At 40.8% G+C, this 21,104-nt stretch overlaps 1 long non-coding RNA gene across 3 annotated transcripts in view; it reads left to right on the top strand.

Moving 5' to 3' along the window:
- LOC129458674 (uncharacterized) overlaps positions 1–20,760 on the top strand; it is a 41,071-nt gene extending 20,311 nt beyond the window's left edge. The window contains exons 2-5 of one of the 3 annotated variants that reach the window (XR_010114702.1): positions 6,393–6,427; positions 15,177–15,330; positions 19,164–19,432; positions 20,231–20,760. This is a non-coding gene — a long non-coding RNA (uncharacterized lncRNA). Of the gene's footprint in view, positions 1–6,392; positions 6,428–15,176; positions 15,331–19,163 lie in introns of all 3 variants that reach the window. The other 2 variants (XR_008649699.2, XR_008649698.2) reach the window with 2 other exon arrangements.
- Positions 20,761–21,104: the final 344 nt, after the last annotated feature.

Raw genomic sequence — 21,104 nt, 5'->3', positions numbered from 1 at the left:
TCCCACCCACACATTGTTCTTAGCCTTTGTTATCTATCATTCTTTTCTCTATCTCCAGGAGATCATTTTTTTTTAACTCCCATATATGAACGAGAACATGAGGTACCTGTCTTTCTGTGTCTAAGTTATTTCATTTAATTTAATGACCTCCAGTTCCATCCATGTTGCTGCAAATGACATAATTTCATTCTTTCTTATGGCCAAATCACATTTGACTTGTATATGTGTGTATGTGTGTGTGTGTGTGTGTGTGTGTATATATATATATATATGCGTATATATATGTGTATATCACATTTTCTATATCCATTCATCTATTGATGACACAGGTTAATTCTATATCTTTACTATTTTGAATAGCACGGCCATAAACATGCAAGTGCAGGCATTCCTTTGATATGCAGACTTTTCCTTTGGACAAATATCCAGTAGTGGGATTGCCAGATCATATGGTGATTCTACTTTTATTTTTGTGAGAAATCCTGATACTGTTTTCCATAGTGGTTGTACTAATTTACATTCCCACTAACAGTGTATAAGATTTCCCTTTTCTCCACATCCTCACCAGTGTCTGTTATTTTCTGTAATTTTATTAGTAGCCATTCTCATGGGGGTAAGATGATATTTCATTGTGGCTTTGATTTGCATTTCCCTGATGCTTAGTGATCCTGAGCATTTTTTCATATACCTGCTGGCCGTTTGTATGTCTTTTTATTTTTTAATGTAATTTTTTTTTTGAGACAGAGTCTCTTTCTGTAACCCAGGCTGGAGTGCAGTGGCAGGATCATAGCTCATTGGGCTCAAGTGATCCTCCTGTCTCAGCCTCCTGAGTAGCTGGGACTACAGGTGCACACCACCATGCCTGGCTAATTTTTTAAATTTTTGTGGGGACAGGGTCTCACTATATTTCTCAGACTGGTCTCGAACTCCTGACCTCAAGTAATCCTCCCACCTTGGCATCCTGAAATGCTGGGAATACAGATGTGAGCCACCATGCCCAGCCTGTATGTCTTCTTTTGAGAAATATGTATTCATGTTGTTTGCCCACTTTTAAATGAGATTATTTGTTTTTTTATTATTGCTGAGTTGTTTGATATTCCTGTATATTCTGGCTACTAGTCCATTGTCAGATGAATAGTTTGCAAATATTTTCTCCCATTCAGTAAGTTGTCTCTTCACTCTGTTGATTGTTTTCTTTGATGTGCAGAAGCTTTTTAGCTCAATATAGTCCCATCTGTCTATTTTTGTTATAGTTTCTGTGCTTTTGAGGTCTTAGCCATAAAATCTTTGCCTAGATTCATGTCTTAAAATATTTTCTCTATGTTTTTTTCCTAGCAGTTTTATAGTTTCGGGTCTTATGTTTACAGTTTTAATCCATCTTCAGTTGATTTTTGTGTATTGGGAGAGAAAGGGGTCCAGTTTCATTCTTCTGCATACAGATATCCAATTTTCCCAGCATCATTTATTGAAGAGGGTATCTGTCCCCCAGTGTATGTTCTTGAAGCTTTTATTGAAAATTAGTTGGCTGTGAATGTGTGGATTTATTTCTGGACTGTCTATTCTGTTCCATTGGTCTATGTGTCTGTTTTTATACTAGTGCCTCAATCTCCCAAGTAGCTGGGATTACAAACGCCTGCCATTACGCCTGGAACATTTTTTTTTTTTTTTTGTATTTTTAGTAGAGATGGGGTTTTGCCATGTTGGCCATGCTTGTCTTGAACTCCTGACCTCAAGTGATCTGCCCACCTCGGCCTCCCAATGTGCTGGGATTACAGGTGTGAGCCACCACACCCAGCCCTTTTTACTCTTTTTGACTTAAAGTTTGTTTTATCTGATATAAGTATAGCTACTCCTGCTTGCTTTTGGTTTCCATTTGCATGGAATATCTTTTTCCATTGAGTGTAGATGTGTCTTTCTTGTAAGCACCATTTGGTTGGATTATGTTTCTTTATCCATTCAACCAGTCTATATTTTTTAAGTGGAGAATTTAATTCATTCACATTCAAGATTATTATTGATATGTGAGGTTTTATTACTGTCATATTGTTAATCATTTTCTGGTTGTTTTGTATATTCTTTGTTCTTTTCTTCCCTCTTATTGATAGTAATTGTGGTTTGGTGGTTTACTGTAGTGATACCACTTAAGTCCTTTCTCTTCCTCATTTATGTGTTTGGTTTACCAGTGAGTTTTATACTTTTATGTGTTTTTATTATGGTAAATGTCCTTCACTTCCAAGTTCAGGACTCCCTTGGGCATTTCTTGTAGGGCTGGTCTTCTGGTGTGCTCCCTCAGAATTTACTTGTCTGGGAAAGACTTTTTCTCTTTCATTTATGAATTTTGCTGGCTGCAGTATTCTTGGGTGGCAGGTTTTTTCTCCCATTCTCTCCTGGCCTACAAAGTTTTGATGTGGGTTTCTTTATAGGAGACTAGATGCTTTTCTCTTGCTGCTTTTAGTATTCTATACTTTGCTTTGACTTTAGACAGTTTGATTATAATATGCCATGGAGAATATCTTTTTCCATTATATTTGTTAGGGAATCTTTGGGGCTCCTCTATCTGGATATCTAGATCTCTTGCTAGATTTGGAAAGCTTTCAACTAATATTTTGTTAAATAGGTTTTCTAACCCTTTGTTTTCTCTTCACTCTCAGGGACAGTGGTAATTTGAATATTTGTTCACTTTATGTTGTCCCAAATGTTACAAAGGCTCTGCTCATTCTTTCTAATTTTTTCTTTATTTTAATCTGCCTGGATTAGTTCAAAAGACTTGTCTTCAAGTTCTGAGATTCTTTCTTCTGCTTGATCTAGACTATTGATTCAAATGTATTTTGTATTTAATTCAATGAATTATTCAGTTCCAGAATAAAAAAAAAAACTATCTCTTTGGTAAAGTTCTCATTCATATCCTGAATTGTTTTTCTTATTTCTGTGTATTGTTTTTCAGAATTATCTCATATCTCTCTGAGCTCCTTTAAGCTCTGTATTTTGAATTCTTTATCTGGGATTTCATAATTTTTTTTATTGGGATCTGCTGTTGGAGATTTATTGTGTTCCTTTGGAAGTGTCAGATTTCTTTACTTTTTCTTTTTTTATGTAAAAACAAACAGTCCAAGAAAACATTTAGATTCCTTTACTTTTTCATGTTTCCTGTGTCTTTACACTGACATCTGTGCACCTAGTGTAACAGTTGCTTATTTCAATTTTTTGCATTTGCTTTCATAGAGGAGTACTTATTCCAGATGTATATGTGTTTTGGGAGGGTAGGGCACTTTGGCTTTGATTTTAGATGAGTGCACTAGTATAATCATTCTATGGTTTTTTCAGTTGTAAATACCATCAGTGGTATCTGTGATTTCCTCAGTGACTTAGGGTGCAGTTATTAGTGGAGGCTGTGGTGAAGTTTTTGCTAGGGACTAGGATGCCAGGTGGGCTAGCCTTTGGGCCCTAGTTTTGGCAGCAGGGAGCTGAGCATGCTGTCATTGGTTCCCAGGACAGCTTATGCTAGCATTAGTGTTAGTGGGTCCTGGGAGGCTGATTATTGGGCCTCCAGGTGGCTTGCTCTGATGCCAGTAGAGACAGTGGTGGGCTGGGCATGTTGACAGGTTTTTGGGCCCCTGGGCAGAGAGGGTAATGTTGGTGGTGGCAGTAGCAGTAGAGGAACCACTCACTGAAGCCCAAGTAGTCTGTGCTGGTGTTGGTGATGGCTGTGACAAGTTAAGTGGGTCAGTTCCATAGCCCACTAGTGGCATGTGCAGGTAGGTACTATCTTTGGTAATATTGACAGATTGGGTAGGCCTGACTTCAGATCCTGGGAGGAGTGTTCAACTGCCAATGATCGTAGACTGGGCTGGGAGACCCCTGAATGGCATGCTCGAGTACTGGGGGGACTGGATTGGGCTAGTAGACTTGTCCTCAAGTCCCTGAGTATTGCATTCAGGGGCCAGCTGTGATAGAGGGGTGGGGTAGTCTCCAGGCCACCAGCAGAATCCTCAGGTGGGGGCAGCGGTGGCTGTGAACATTTCTCTAGTTCTTAGAGGAATGTGGAGCCCTGAGGGTCTCTCATCCTTTCATTAGTGTGTGGGAGCTTATCTCAGCTCCTAGCTGATCCTGGCTGAGCAGGCTGTCTTGCTTCCCTCTCTTTCTTTGCTTTTGGTGCTTCCTGTCACTTCTCTTTTGAATTACATTGTTCTCTCATAGATAATTTAGTTGAAATATGAATATCTACTTGTTATTTTGGCTCATCTCCAGAGAAGAGGTGTGTTCTAGCTGCATCTAGTCAGCTAAATTGGAACCTTGCTTGCTGTAATTTTGTATCATTTAACAAATCTCTCTATCCCTTCCTTCCCCCTACCCTTCCTAACCTCTAGTATCCCGTGTTCTACTTTTTATTTCTATGAGATCAACTTTTTTTTTTAGCTTCCATATATGAATGAGAACATGCAGGGTTTAACTTTCTGTTTCTGGCTTATTTCACTTAATGTAATGTTTGCCAGTTTCATCCATGTTGCTGCAAGTGACAGGATTTCATTCTTTTATATAACTGAATAGTAAACCATTGTGTATACATGCTACATTTTCTTCATCCAATTATATCTTGTTGGACACCCAGGTTGATTTTATATCTTGGCTATTGTGAATAGTGCTGTAATAAACATCAGGGTGCAGATGCCTCTCTGATATAATTATATCCTTTCTATTGGATAAATTCCCATTAGTGAGATTGCTGGATCATATGGGAATTCTATTTGTAGTTTTATTGTTGTTTTTTTTTTGAGGAACCTCCATAGTGTCCTTCGTAGTGGCTGTACTAGTTTATATTTCCACCAGCAGTGTATGGGAATTCCCTTTTCTCCACATCCTTGTCAGCATTTGTTATTTTTTGTCTTTTTGATAATAGCCATCCTAACTGGGGTGAGATGATAACTCACTGTGGTTTTGATTTGCATTTCCTGGATGATTAGTGATGTTTAGCATTTTAAAAATATACCTGTTGGCCATTTACATGTCTTCTCTTGAGAACTGTCTGTTCAGGTCACTTGCCTATTTTTTAATCAGATATTTTTTTGACTGTTAAGATGTTTGAGCTCCTTGTATATTCAGATATAAATTCTCTGTTGGATAAGTAGTTTGAAAATATTTTCACCCATTCTGTAAGTTGTTTTTTCCCTCTGTTGATTGTTTCTGTTGTGCAAAAGCTTTTTGCTTTGGTAATCCCATTTGTTTATTTTTGCTTTTGTTGCCTGTGCTTATAAGGTTTTATCCATCAAATCTTTTTCCAGACCAATGTCCTGAAGTGTTTCCCCTACATTTTCTTCTAGTAGTTTAATTGTTGTATGTCTTACATTTAGGTCTTAGATCCATTTTCAGTTGATTTTTTGTATAGGGTGAGAGGTGGGAGCCTAGCTTCATTCTGCATATTGGTATCCAGTTTTCCTATCATCACTTTTATTTTTCTGAGACAGAATCTCACTCTGTTGCCCAGGCTGGAGTGCAGTGGTGCAGTCACAGCACACTGCAGCCTTGACTTCCCAGGCTCAAGCAAGGGAAGAGGTGAGAGGTCACCTCAGCCCCCCCAAAGTGCTGGGATTATAGATGTGAGCCACTGGACACAGCCCTGAGCATCATTTATTGAAGAGGCTGTCCCATTGAGTGTTCTTGACATCTTTGTCAAAAATCAGTTGGCTGTAAATATGTGGATTAATTTCTGGGTTCTCTACTCTGTTCTATTGGTCTATGTGTCAGCTTTTATGCAATACCATGAGTTTTGGTTACTATAGCTCTGTAGTATATGTTGAGGTCTGGTATTGTGATATCTCCAGCATTGTTCTTTTTGGTCAGGGTTGCTTTGGCTGTTTGGAGTCTTTTGTGGTTCCACAAAAATTTTAGGAATTTTTTTCTATTTCTCTGAAAAATGTCATTGGTATTTTCATAGGGATTGGATTGAATCTGCAGATTGCATTGGGTAGTATTGTTATTTTAATTATATAAATTATTCCATTCCATGAGGATGGGATGTCTTTCCATTTGTTTGTATCATCTTCAGTTTCTTTATTTTAAATCAGTGTTTTGTAGTTTTCTTGAGGAGGTATTTCACCTTCTTGGTTAAATTTATTCCTAGGTATTTTATATATTTTTTGCATTGTAAATGGAATTGCCCTCTTGATTTCTTTTTCAGCTACTTTGCTGTTTGTGTATAGAGCTGCTACAGATTTTTGTATATTAATTTTGTATCCTGCAATTTTATTGAATTCTTTTATCAGTTCTAAGAAAAAAAACCCTTTAGGTTTTTCTATATATAAGATTATGTCATTTGCAAACAGGAATAATTTGATTTCCTCCTTTCCAATTTCAATACTTTTTATTTCTTTTTCTTGCCTGACTGCTCTGACTAGCACTTCCAGCACTATGTTGACTACAAATGGTGAAGGTAGGTATCTTTGCCCTGTTATACTTCTTAGAGGAAAATCTTTAAGTTTTTCTCTGTTCAGTAAGATATTAGTTGTGGATTTATCATATATGGCCTTTATTAGGTTGAGATACTTTCCTTTTATACCTAATTTATTAAGGGCTTTTATAATAAAGAGATGTTGAATTTTATAAAAAGCTTTTTCTGCATCTATTGAGATTATCATAGTATTTTGTACTCCATTGTATTGATGTGATGGGTGACATTTATTGATATGCATATTTTGAATCATCTTTGCATTCCTGGTATAAATCCCACTTGATCATGGGGTATTATATTTTTGATGTGCTGTTAGATTTGGTTTTGTAGTATTCGCTGAGGATTTTTGCATTTATGTTCACTAGAGGTATTGCCCTGTTGTGTCCTCGTCTGGTGTTGGTATATGGTTATGCTGGCCTCATAGAGTGAGTTAGGAAGAATTCCTTCTGATCTAATATTTTTGGAATAGTTTGAGAATAATTGGTATTAATTCTTTAAAGGTTTAGTAGAATTAAGCAATGGAGCAATTGGTCCTGGACTTTTCTCTGTTGGAAGGATTTTTATTACTATTTGATTTTGTTGCTTGTTACTGATCTGTTTGTGTTTTCTGTTTCTTCTTGGTTCAATCTTGGTAAGTTGTATGTTTCCAGGAATTTATCCATTTCCTTCAGATTTTCCAGTTTGTCAGCATATGATTGTTCACGATATTCTGTAATGATCTTTTGTATTTCTATGGTATACATTGTAATGTCTTCTTTTTTGTTTCTGATTTCATTTATTTGGGTTCTCTCTCTTTTCTCTTAGTCTATTATATGGTTTGTTAGTTTTGTTTATCTTTTCAAAAAATCAGCTTTTTGTTTCATTGATCAGTTGTATTGTTATGTTTTTCTAGTCTCAGTTTCATTTATTTTTGCCCTTATTATTTATTTCTTTCTATTAATTTTGGGTATGATTTGTTCCTGCTTTTTTAGCTTTTTGAGGTGCATTGTTAGGTTTTTTTTTTTTTTTTTTTGAGATGGAGTCTTGCTCTATCACCCAGGCTGGAGTGCAGTGGCCCGATCTCGGCTCACTGCAAGCTCCGCTTCCCGGGTTCACGCCATTCTCCTGCCTCAGCCTCTCCGAGTAGCTGGGACTACAGGCACCCGCCACCACGCCCGGCTAATTTTTTTTGTATTTTTAGTAGAGACGGGGTTTCACTGTGGTCTCGATCTCCTGACCTCGTGATCCACCCGCCTCGGCCTCCCAAAGTGCTGGGATTACAAGCGTGAGCCACCGCGCCCGGCAAGTTGTTTGAGACCTTTTAGTTTTTTGATGTAGGCATTTATTGCTATATACCTGCTTCTTAATACTGCTTTTGCTGTATCCTACAGGTTTTGGTATGTGTATTTGTATTTTCATTTTTTCCAGGAATTTAAAAAGTTTACTCTTAATTTATTTCTTCACCCATTGGTCATTCAGGAGCATGTTGTTTAGTTTCCATTCGTTTGTATAGTTTCCAAAGTTCCTGTTGGTGTTGATAACTAGTTTTATTCTACTGTGGTCTGAGAAGATACTTAATATAATTTTGATTTTTTAAAATTTGTTGAGACTGTTTTGTGGCCTAATATATGGTCCATCCTGGAGAATGTTCCATGTTCTGATGAAAATAATGTGTATTCTGTAGCCATTGGGTGAAAGGTTCTGTAAATATCTCTTAGGTCCACTAGGTCTATGGTGCAGTTTAAATCTGATGTTTCTTTGTTGATTTTCTGTCTAGATGATCTGTCCAGGGAAAAGAGTGGGGTGTTGCAGTCCCCAACTGTTATTATATTGGGACCTGTCTCTTCCTTTAGATCTAATAATATTTGCTTTATTTGTATTTGAGTGCTCCGGTGTTGGGTGCTTGTATATTTACAACTGTTATATTGTCTCACTGAATTGACACCTTTGTTGTTATATAATGTCCTTCTTTATCTCTTTACAGATTTTAACTTGAAGTCTGTTTTGTCTGATATAAGTATAGCTACTCCTGCTCAAATATGGTTTCCATTTGTATGGAATATCTTTTTCCATCCCTCCTCTTTCAGTCTATGTGTGTCTTTATAGGTAAGGTGAGGTTCTTGTAAGCAGAATATGACTGGGTCTTGTGTTTTTATCCATTCAGCCAGTCCATATTTTTTTTTTTTTGTGTGAGCAACAAGGCTGTTTATTTCACCTGGGTTCAAGTGGGCTAAGTTCGAAAAGAGAGTCAGCAAAGGTGGTGGGATTATCATTAGCTCTTATAGGTTTGGGGATTGGCAGTGGAGTTAGGAGCAATGTTTTGCAGGCAGGGGGTGGATCTCACAAAGTATATTCTCAAGGGTGGGGAGAATTACAAAGAAACTTCTTAAGGGTGGGGGAGATTACAAAGAATTTTCTTAAGGGTGGGGGAAATTACAAAGTACATTGATCAGTTAGGGTGGGGCAGAAACAAATCACCATGATGGAATGTCATCAGTTAAGGCTATTTTCACTTATTTTGTGGATCTTCAGTTGCTTTAGGCCATCTGGATGTATACGCACAAGTCACAGGGGATATGATGGCTTTGCTTGGGCTCAGAGGCTTGACATTCCTGTCTTCTTATATTAATGAGAAAAGCAAAACAAAATAGTGAAGCGTTGGGTGGCGAAAAATTTTGGGCGTGGCATGGAGAGATAATGGGCGATGTTTCTCAGGGATGCTTCAAGCGGGATTAGGGGCAATGTGGGAACCTAGAGTGGGAGAGATTAAGCTGAAGGAAGATTTAATGGTAAGGGGTGATATTGTGGAGTTGTTAGAAGGAGCATTTGTTGTATAGAATTATTGGTGATGGCCTGGATGTTGTTTTGTATAAATTGAGAAACTAAATGAAAGACACAAGGTCTGAATAAAAGAAGGAGAAAAATAGGTATTAAAGGACTAAGAATTGGGACTACCCAGGACGTCCAATTAGAGTGTTCAAGGGGATTCAGTGTTATTGTTTGCTTGATTGTTGAGTTTTTGGGCTCTATCCTTGAGTTTTTTTATACTAGGCCAGATCGATTTAGGTAAAAACAACACTCATCATTTAAAAATATACAGAGTCCCCTCCCCCTTTTTTTTAGCAGTGAGTAAGTCAGGGCTTTGGTGATTTCAGAGGAAAGAGAAATGCAAAGCCAGCAATTGTTTGTTAAAAAGGATTAGAAATGGCTAGGATAGAGTGAGTTTGATAGTGTGGTGGAGATAGCTGGGGAGAGGTAGAGGGTGGCATAAGAATAGGAACCAGAATAAGAGTGAGCATAAAAGTAAAGAATAGGACTTCATCAGGGTGAAAGTACTGGAGTGTACTTTGTCAATGAAGATCTTCTATCCACTTAAAGAGAGACTTAAGGGTGGCAGTTTGAGGTAAAACCAGGCACCACTGAATACTAAGAGCCTGAGAGACTGCTTGGGTGATTGGACTAGAAAGGCTGGTCCATTATTGGACTGTATAGAGGTGGGAAGGCCAAACTGAAGAATTATGTCTGACAGAAGGGAATAAATGACCATGATGGCCTTCTCAGACCCTGTGGGAAAGGTCTGTACCCATCCAGTGAAAGTGTCTACCCAGACCAAGAGGTATTTTAGTTTCCTGACTTGAGGCATGTGAGTAAAGTCAATTTGCCAGTCCTGGTTGGGGGCAAATCCCCGAGATTGATGTGTAGGGAAAGGAGGGGGCCTGAACAATCCCTGAGGAGTAGTAGAATAGCAGATGGAACACTGAGAAGTGATTTCCTTGAGGATAGATTTCCATGATGGAAAGGAAATGAGAGGTTCTAAGAGGCAGGCTAGTGGCTTGTAACCTACATGGAAAAGGCTATGAAATGATGACAGAATAGAATGGGCCTGTGAGGCTGGAAGGAGATATTTTCCTTGGTCCAAGAACCATTTGCCTTGTGTGGGAAGAGATTGATAGGTAGAAGTTTCAGTGGGGATGTAGGTGGGAGTGACCAGATGAGAAGGAGAAAAACTGCCGTGAGGGATAGAAGTTGGAACGCTAGCTGCTTTTTTAGCTACCTTATCAGCATAAGTGTTGCCCTAAGCGATGGGATCTGATGCCTTTGATAGTGCTTGCAGTGCATGACTCCAGCTTCCTTTGGAATAAAGTGGCCTTGAGGAGAGTTTTTATTAAAGAGGCATTAATGATGGAGGACCCTTGCATAGTGAGGAAGCCTCTTTCAGCCCATAAAACAGCATGGTGGTGCAGGATATGGAAGGCATATTTAGAGTCACTATAAATATTGATGCATAATTCCTTTGCAAGAGTGAGGGCTCAAGTTAAGGCAAAGAGTTTGGCTTGCTGAGAAGTAGTGGAGGGGTGTAGAGCGGTAGTCTCAATGATAGATGTGGAAGATACTATAGCACTCGCCTGCCTTTGCTGGTGAGAGGCCTGGTGGAACTGCCATCAATAAGCCAAGTGTGATCAGGGTGAGGAATAGGAAAGAAGGAAATATGGGGAAATGGAGTGAATGTCAGGTGGATCAGAGAGATACAGTCATGGGGGTCAGGTGTGGTATCAGGAATAATGTGGGAGGCTGGATTGAAGTCCAGGCCAGGAACAATGGTAACTGTGGGAGACTCAACAAAGAGAGAGTACAGCTGAAGGAGCCAGGGAGCAGAAAGTATACGTGTCAGGTGTGAGGAAGAAAATAGATTTTGGAAGTTATGAGAACTGTAGAGGGTGAGTTGAGCATAGTTTGTGATTTTGAGGGCCTCTAAAAGCATTAGGGCACCAGCGGCCACCACATGGAGACATGATGACCAGCCTAAAATAGTAAAGTCAGGTTGTTTGGACAAAAAGCCTACGGGGTGTGGTCCCGGCTCTTGTGTAAGAATTTTGACCACACAGCCCTGTACTTTGGCTGTGTGTAATGAAAAGGGTTGGGATGAGTTAGGGAGAGCTAGTGTGGGGGCAGCTTCTAGGGCTGTTTTTAAGGAATGGAAAGAGGAGTGGCAAAAGGATTTAGGACCTATGGGGTCAGCTAGGTTTGCTTTTGTGAGTTTATATATAATGGTTTAGTCAGGATGGTAAAACTAGATATCCAAAGGCGGGAGTACCTAACCATGCCTAGGAAGGAAAGAAGTTGTTGTTTTGTAGAAGGGGTTGGGGTTTAGGAGATTAGCTGGACATGATCAGCAGGGTGAGCACGTTGTTTTCTGAAGAATTATGCTGAGATAGGTAACAGATGAGGAATAAATTTGGGTTTGACTGAAGTGATGGGGCTGTCCGCGAAGCCTTGCAGCAGTACAGCCCAAGTAAGTTGCTGAGGCTGATGGGTGTCAGGGTCAGTCCAAGTGAAAGCAAAGAGAGGCTGGAATGAAGGGTGCAAAGGAATAGTAAAGAAAGCATATTTGAGATCCAGAACAGAATAATGGGTTATGGAGGAGTTGTGGAGGGAGGCATTGAGGATAGGAGAGTATATGGGTTTGGCACCATAGAGTGGATAGGCAAGACAATTTGGTTGATAAGGCACAGCTCCTGAACTAACCTGTAAGGCTTGTCCGGTTTTTGGACGGGTAAAATGAGGGAATTGTAAGGGGAGTTGATAGGCTTTAAAAGGCCATGCTGTAACAGGTGAGTGATAACAGGCTTTAATCCTTTAAGTGTGCTGTGGGATGGGATATTGGCATGATAAGGGTGATTATGTTTAATGGGATAGTAATGGGTGTGTGATCAGTTGCCAGGGAGGGAGTAGAGGTATCCCATACCTGTGGATTAAGGTGGGGAGATAACAAGGGGAGGATGTGAAGGAGGCTTTGAACTGGGGAAAAGGGCAGTAATGAGGTGTGGCTGTAGCCTAGGAATAGTCAGCGTAGCAGATAATTTAGTTAAAATGTCTTGCCCTAATAAAGGAGCTGGGCAGGTGGGGATAACTAAAAAGGAGTGCATTAAAGAATATTGTCAAATTTGGCACCAGAGTTGGGGAGTTTTAAGAGGTTTAGAAGCCTGGCCATCAATACCCACAACGGTTATGGAGGCAAGGGAAACAGGCCCTTGAAAAGAAGGTAATGCGGAGTTGGTAGCCTCTGTATTGATTAGGAAGGGGATGGACTTACCCTCCACTGTAAGTTACCCAAAGCTCGGCATCCATGACAGTCCAGGGGGCTTCTGAGGTGATTGGCAGCTTCGGTGTTCAGCCGCCAAGCCAAGAAGACCTGGGAAGAGTCAGTCAGAGCCTTGGGCCAGTTGGACAGTCCAATTTTCAGCGGGGTCCTGCACAGATGGGACACGGCTTAGGAGGAATCCCAGGCTACAGGCATTCCTTGGCCCAGTGGCCAGATTTCCAGCACTTAAAGCAAGATTCTTGGGGAGGAAGTCCTGAAGGCATGCCTGAGTGCTGTGGCTTAGGCATTTTGAAGTTTTTGTGTGCTGGAGATATGGCTGGGGTTTCTCTCACAGCAGAGGCAAGTAATTGCAACTCTTCTCTATTATCATACACCTTGAAGGCACAGTTAATTAAGTCCTGTTGTGGGGTTTGAGGGCCGGAATCTAATTTTTGGAGCTTTTTCTAATGTTGGGAGCGGATTGGGTAATGCATAGAGAATAAGACAGCCTTCTGGCCCCTCTGGGTCTAGGGCAGTAAAGCATCTAAGGGTTGTTGCCAAACGGGCCATGAACTGGGCTGAGTTTTTATATTTGATGTTAAACGCTGATTTGGGAGAGGTCAGATAAAGAAAAAAGGAGCATTAACCTTGACTATGCCTTTAGCTCCAGCCACCTCTTTAAGAGGAAATTGTTGGGAAGGTGGGGGAGGGCTAGCGGCAGAATGAAACTGTAAGCCAGACCGGGTGTGAGGAGGGGAGGTTACAGAAAGATTATAGGGTGGGGGAACAGAGGCTGAGGAAGAATTGGGACCTGGCTTGGCCTGATGAGGAGCAGCCTGGGGAGAAGGGGAGAGGTCAGATGAGTCCATAGAAAAGAAGGATTCAAAGGACTCAGACCTTGGGGTGGAGACTGAAGGAACAGACAGGAGAGAAAGAAGAAAGATTTGGGATGAGTCGCATTGGGTTCAGAGACTAGAGAGGGACCAATGTGTATTAGAAGGCCTGGACGTCAGGCACCTCAGACCATTTGCCCATTTTTTGACAAAAGTTATCTAGATCTTGTAAGATGGAGAAATCAAAAGTGCCATTTTCTGGCCATTTAGAACCACTGTCGAGATTGTATTGGGGCCAAGCAGTGTTGCAGAAGAAAATAAGACATTTAGATTTTAGGTCAGGTGATAGTTGAAGAAGTTTTAAGTTCTTGAGAACACAGGCTAAGGGAGAAGAAGGAGGAATTGAGGGTGGAAGATTGCCCATAGTGAAGGGGGCAAGCTTAAAGAGAAGGGTAGAGACACAGAGAAAGGGTTGGGTAGCAGCCCTGTGCTGCAATGTGGGTGAGCAGCCAAAGCATGCATCCCCTCAATTGACTTGCCACCAAGGGAATGTGGTTGAATGACCAAGGCAGGCATCCCTGCAGAGATCAGACACCAGTGGAATGTGGGTGAATAGTCAGGCAGGCATCCCCGCAATGATTAAACACCAAGGGAAGGCTGCCTTCTTGAGTACATGACCAGCACCAGAGTTTTGGGTCCATGGATAAAATGTGTCTCCTTTGTCTCTACTACAAAATGAAAGGAATTGAAATTAAGAGAAGAGAGAGAGTGAAAGGTGGCACCAAGATTGAAGGGAGAAAGAGGTTGAGGGATAGTGAGAGAGGTTGGAGAAGAGAATAAAAAGAGGCCACTTACCCGATTTAAAATTGGTGAGATGTTACTTGGGCTGGTTGGTCTGAGGACCTGAGGCCACAGGTGGATCTCTTCATGGAGTGAGGGTGAGGACAGGGGACTGGTCTCCCGAAGGAGTCCTGCTGACCTGGGTCTTTGGCACCAAATGTCTCACACATCCATGTGAAGAGACCACAAAACAGGCTTTGTGTGAGCAAAAAGCCTGTTTATTTCACCTGGGTGCAGACAGATTGAGTCCAAAAAGAGAGTCAGTCCAGTCTATATCTTTTAAATGGGAAAATTCAATCTATTTACATGCAGTGTTATTCTTGATAGGTGAGTAATTACACCTAGCATTCTATCGTTTTCTGGTTGTTTTGTATATCCTTTCTTCCTTCCTCTCTTACTGTTTACTTTTGCAGTTGGGTGGTTTTCTGTAGAGATAAGATTTGAGTTTTGTCTCTTTCTCCCTGTGTATTAGCTTTACCAGTGAGTTTTATAGTTTCACATATTTTTATGATAGTGGTTATTATCTTCTCTGTGGGGAATAGGCCCCCCAAAATCTGGCCATCAACTGGCCCCAAAACTGGCCAGAAACAAAATCTCTGCAACACTGTGACATGTTCATGATGGCCATAATGCCCACACTGGAAGGTTATAGGTTTACTAGAATGAGGGCAAGGAACACCTGGCCTGCCCAGGGTGGAAAATCACTTAAAGGCATTCTTAAATCACAAACAATAGCATGAGCGACCTGTGCCTTAAGGCCGTGCTCCTGCTGCAGATAACTAGCCCAACCCATCCCTTTATTTCAGCCCATCCCTTCATTTCCCATAAAGGATACTTTTAGTTAATCTAATATCTATAGAAACAATGCTAATGACTGGCTTGCTGTTAATAAATATGTGGGTAAATCTCTGTTGGAGGATCTCATCTCTGAAGGCTGCAAGACCCCTGATTTCCCACTTCACACCTCTATATTTCTGTGTCTCTTTAATTCCTCTAGTGCCACTGGGTTATGGTCTCCCCGATCGAGCTGGTCTCAGCAAGTGGTGTCCATCGTGGGGGCTTGAATCCAGGTCAGAGGGTCACTGGAGTGACGGTTGGGGAACATGGAACTAGCTGGAGGACACCTGAGTACTCTTAAAGCAATCCCCATGGTGAGTAAGAAGGGGAGCTCGGAAGCATCAGGGTAACAATGGGACAAGTGTGGGGTCTGGTTCGTTCTGCCTTGGAACTTTTTCACACTGATGATGAGGAGGAAGGAGAGTATAATGAAGTAAAAGAAGAGGTTATAGAGCAGGTTTATTTGCCAGCTAAAGCTAAAGTGACAAAGGAGGGAGAGGTTCATCCCTACCCTTCTGCAACCCCTCATTATTATTTTGAAGAAAAAGAGTGGCCTGACCCTCCAGATCTTTCTTTTCCAGAGGACAGTGGGTGAAAATTAGTTGCCCCAGTGACTGTTCAAGCAGTGCCTCGAGCCACAGCTCTTAGTTCTATTCAGTCAGGAATTCAGCAAGCTAGATGAGAGGGTGATTTAGAGGCTTGGCAGCTCCCTGTTAGAATACATTGCCCAGATCAACAGGGAAATATTATAGCTACATTTGAGCCTTTTTGTTTTAAATTACTCAAAGAATTTAAACAAGCTATTAATCAGTATGGACCAAGTTCTCCTTTTGTAATGGGACTGCTAAAGAATGTTGCTGTTTCCAGTGGGATGATTCCTACTGACTGGGATGCTCTTACTCAAGCTTGTCTAACTCCTGCTCAGTTCTTACAATTTAAAGCTTGGTGGGCAGATGAAGCTTCCATTCAGGCTGCTCACAATGCCCAGGCCCAACCTCAAATTAATATAACTGCAGACCAACTTTTGGGGGTTGGCAGATGGGCTGGTTTAGATGCACAAGTGGCCATGCAGGATGATGCCATAGGACAGCTTAGAGGAGTGTGCCTCAGCGCTTGGGAAAAAAATCACTTCAAGTGGAGAACAATACCCTTCCTTTAGTGCTATAAAACAGGGACCAAAAGAACCATATGTGGATTTTATAGCTCGGTTACAGGAGTCTCTTAAAAAGGTTATTGCAGATTTGGCTGCTCAGGATATAGTGTTGCAATTATTAGCTTTTGACAATACTAATCCTGATTGCCAGGCTGCTCTGTTACCTATCAGAGGGAAAGCACATTTAGTTGATTATATCAAGGCCTGTGGGAGTATCAGAGGTAATCTGCATCAGGCTACCTGCTAGCATGGGCAATGGCAGGACCGAGAGTGGATAAAGAAAATACTCCATTTCCTGAGGATGTGGAGAAATAGGAACACTTTTACACTGTTGGTGGGACTGTAAACTAGTTCAACCATTGTGGAAGTCAGTGTGGCGATTCCTCAGGGATCTCGAACTAGAAATACCATTTGACCCAGCCATCCCATTACTGGGTATATACCCAAAGGACTATAAATCATGCTGCTATAAAGACACATGCACACGTATGTTTATTGCGGCACTATTCACAATAGCAAAGAGTTGGAACCAACCCAAATGTCCAACAACGATAGACTGGATTAAGAAAATGTGGCACATATACACCATGGAATACTATGGAGCCATAAAAAATGATGAGTTCGTGTCCTTTGTAGGGACATGGATGAAACTGGAAAAAATCATTCTCAGTAAACTATCGCAAGGACAAAAAACCAAACACCGCATGTTCTCACTCATAGGTGGGAATTGAACAATGAGAACTCATGGACACAGGAAGGGGAACATCACGCTCCGGGGACTGTTGTGGGGTGGGGGGAGGGGGGAGGGACAGCATTAGGAGATACACCTAATGCTAAATGACGAATTAACGGGTGCAGGAAATCAACATGGCACATGGATACATATGTAACAAACCTGCACATTGTGCACATGTACCCTAAAACCGTAAAGTATAATAAAAAAAAAAAAAAAAAAAAAAAAAAAAAGAAAATACTCCATTTCCTGGAGCTTATTTTAACTGTGGGAAGCATGGTCATACTAAAAAAAAATGTAGAAAAAATCAGTGAGTCAGGCCACCAGATAGGGGAAAAAAGAAAACTGCTGAGCCTGAAATATGTCCAAAATGTAAAAAAGGAAAACATCGGGCTAATCAGCATCACTCTAAGTTTGATAAAGATGGGAACCTGATTTCAGGAAACAGCATGAGGGGCCCATCCCAGGCCCCATTCCAAACCGGGGCATTTCCAGCTCAGGTCATTCCCTCACCCCTGTATGATTTCTGTCCCCTGCCACAGCCAGTAATGCCACAGTAGATTTATGCTGCACAAAAGCTGTGAGTCTTCTGCCTGGGGAACCCCCATGAAAGGTCCCAACAGGAGTCTGTGGTCCCTTGCCAGCAGGGACAATAGGATTAGTTCTAGGCAGGTCTAGTTTAAATTTAAAAGGGATACAAATACATACAGGAGTCATTGATTCAGATTATAATGGGGAAATTCAAATTGTTATATCTACTTCTGTTCCCTGGAAAGCAGAGCCAGGAGATTGCGTAGCACAGCTCCTGATTGTGCTGTATGTGGGAATGGGAAAAAGTGAGATTAAATGAACAGGAGGATTTGGAATCACAAATAAACAAGGCAAAGGAGCTTACTGGGTAAATCAAATTACTGATAGATGTCCTACCTGTGAAATAACTATTCAAGGAAAGAAATTTAAAGGTTTGGTAGATACAGGAGTGGACATTTCAATCATTTCTCTACAGCACTGGCTGTCTCTGTGGCCAATTCAACCCACTCAATTTAACATAGTTGGAGTTGGTAAAGCCCCTGAAGTATATCAAAAGTAGCTATATTTTGCATTGTGAAGGGCCCGATTGACAATCTGGTACTATTCAACCAATTATAACTTCTGTACCCATAAATTTATGGGGAAGAGATTTATTACAACAATGGGGAGCACAAGTTCTAATTCCAGAACAATTATATAGCCCTCAAAGTCAACATATGATGCATATAATGGGGTATGTTCCTAGTATTGGACTAGGAAAAAGTTTGAAAGAACTGCTTCAAGTGGAAAGACAAAGTTCCTGCCAAGGCTTAGGATATCATTTTTGATGGCGGCCATTGTTAAGCCTCCAGAACCTATACCTTTAAAATGGTTAACAGATAAGCCAATTTGGATAGAACAATGGCCATTAAGTAAAGAGAAACTGGAGGCTTTAGAGAAATTAGTTCAATTAGAAAATGGGCACATAGCTCCAACATTTTCTGCTTGGGATTCTCCAGTTTTCATAATTAAGAAAAAATCAGATAAATGGAAAATGTTAACTGACTTAAGAGCCATCAATTCAGTTATACAACCTATGGGAGCATTACAGCCAGGATTGCCTTCTCCTGCTATAATTCCAAAAAATTGGCCTTTAATAGTCATAGATTTGAAAGACTGTTTCTTTACTATCCCTTTATCTGAGCAAGACTGTGAATGGTTTGCATTTACAATACTTGCAGTAAACAACCTGCAGCCTGCTAAGCATTTTCATTGTTTTACAGATGGGTCTAGTAATGGTAAAGCTTCTTATTCTGGCTCAAAAAGTAAAGTTTTCCAGACATCCTATACTTCAGCTCAAAAAGTGGAGCTTGTAGCTGTAATTGAGGTATTGACTGCTTTTAATATGCCTATCAATGTGATTTCTGATTCTTCATATGTGGTTCATTCCACACAGTTAATTGAAAATGCTTAGTTACGATTTCATACAGATGAACAACTGATGACAAAAACAAAAAAGGGGGAGAAACAGGGATTACGGGACCGCCCATACACAATTGAATCTAGCATTATTAACTTTAATTTTTTGAGCCTGCCTAAAGGCCAGATGTTATCAGCAGCTGAACAGCATTTACAGAAACCGGCTGCAAAGATAGAAGCAGAACAACTGGTTTGGTGGAGAGATCTGATAACTGTAAGTTGGGAAATAGGTAAAATAGCTTGAGGTGGAGGTTATGCTTGTGTTTCTCCAGGCCAAAATCAACAGCCGATTTGGATACCATCAAGACACCTGAAACCTTATCATGAGCCAGACGCCGAGGAAGAGATTCCAGGAGGATCCTGAGGACCCCCTGGTTGCAGCCATGTTGAGGCTGACGCTGAGGAGGACCTCAACTGTCAGGAGCAACACCTGTCAAACACAGCCACCCACCTGGGGACAAATCAAGAAGCTGTCACAGATGGCAGAAGAAAACCTGAGGAAAGCGGGACAACCAGTCACAATGAGTAAATTAATGGAATGGTATCTATCATAGTGATGATCACCATTGCCATGAGTATTCCTTCAACAAGGGCTGACACAGAGAACAATTATACTTATTGGGCATATTTATCAATCTTGGCTGGCAATAATGCCTAGATGATTTCACTCTATGACACAGTTACACATGCTTTCTGATCTCAGAATTTACCATAATAAATCTGCTCTTATAATTGAGGCATACCACCCTCAAAAACCTATTTGTAAACAAAATAGAACCTGGCCAGAAATAATGAACATACTTGTTTATTAAGATTGCATTGCAGAACAGGCAGAGATGCTATGCAACGATTCCTATGGAATCATTGATTGGTCCCCTAAGGGGATGTTTAGCTTAAATTGCAGCTCTCAGTCTGTGTGCCATGGCCACACTAGTTTAGATGGTAGAAATGATAAGAAGTATGGCAAAAGTTCCTATTATCTGGAACCATGGCAGTATAGTGTCACCTCAACCTCAAATGATATGGCTTGTTGTAGCAGCTAAACATAAGGATTTGTGGAAACTATTAATAGCTCTTAATAAGATCAAAATTTGGGAAAGAATAAAAAAGCATCTAGAAATACACTCTACAAACTTGTCTTTGGATATTGCAAAATTAAAAGAACAAATATTTAAAGCATCCCAGTTACACCTGACCTTAATGACAGGCACTGGAGTGCTTGAAGGAGCTGCAGACAGATAAGCAGCTAGTAACCCATTAAAATGGATAAAAACACTTAGAAGCTCTGTGATTTCAGTGATGATTGTGCTTTTAATCTGTGTTATTTGTCTTTGTATAGTCTGCAGTTGTGGATCCTGACTCCTGCAAGAAGCTCACCATGTCAAAGCTGCCTTTGCTTTTATTGATTTGCAAATCAAATAAGGACATGTTGGGAACAGGCACCCCTAAAATCTGGCCATAAACTGGTCCCAAAACTGGCCATAAACAAAATCTCTGCAGCACTGTGATATGTTCATGATGGCCTTAACGCCCACACTGGAAAGTTGTGGGTTTACCAGAATGAGGGCAAGGAACACCTGGCCTGCCCAGGGTGGAAAATCACTTAAAGGCATTCTTAAACCACAAAAAATAGCATGAGCGATCTGTGCCTTAAGGCCGTGCTCCTGCTGCAGATAACTAGCCCAACCCATCCCTTTATTTCAGCCCATCCCTTCATTTCCCATAAGGGATACTTTTAGTTAATCTAATATCTATAGAGACAATGCTAATGACTGGCTTGCTGTTAATAAATACATGGGTAAATCTCTGTTGGAGGCTCTCAGCTCTGAAGGCTGTGAGACACCTGATTTCCCACTTCACACCTCTGTATTTCTGTGTGTGTGTCTTTAATTCCTTTAGCGCCACTGGATTAAGGTCTCCCTGACTGAGCTGGTCTTTGCACTTCTTAGTTCTGGATATAGGCCTCCATGGAGGTTTTTTTTTTTTTTTTTTGGTAAAGTCTTGCTCTTTCATCCAGGCTGGTGTGCTGTAGTGTATTCATGGTTTGCTGCAGTCTTGATCTCCCAGGCTCAAGCAATCCTCCCATCTCAGCCTCCTGAATAGCTAGGACCACAGGCCTGTGCCACCATGTCTGGCTACTTTAATTTTTTTTCCCTTAGAGACAGAGTCTCACTACGTTGTCCAGGCTGGTCTCACATTCCTGCACTTGTCAT

Source organism: Symphalangus syndactylus, chromosome 19 (genome assembly GCF_028878055.3).
Source record: "Symphalangus syndactylus isolate Jambi chromosome 19, NHGRI_mSymSyn1-v2.1_pri, whole genome shotgun sequence".
NCBI lineage: Eukaryota > Metazoa > Chordata > Mammalia > Primates > Hylobatidae > Symphalangus > Symphalangus syndactylus.
This window is presented reverse-complemented; position numbering and strand designations above follow the sequence as displayed.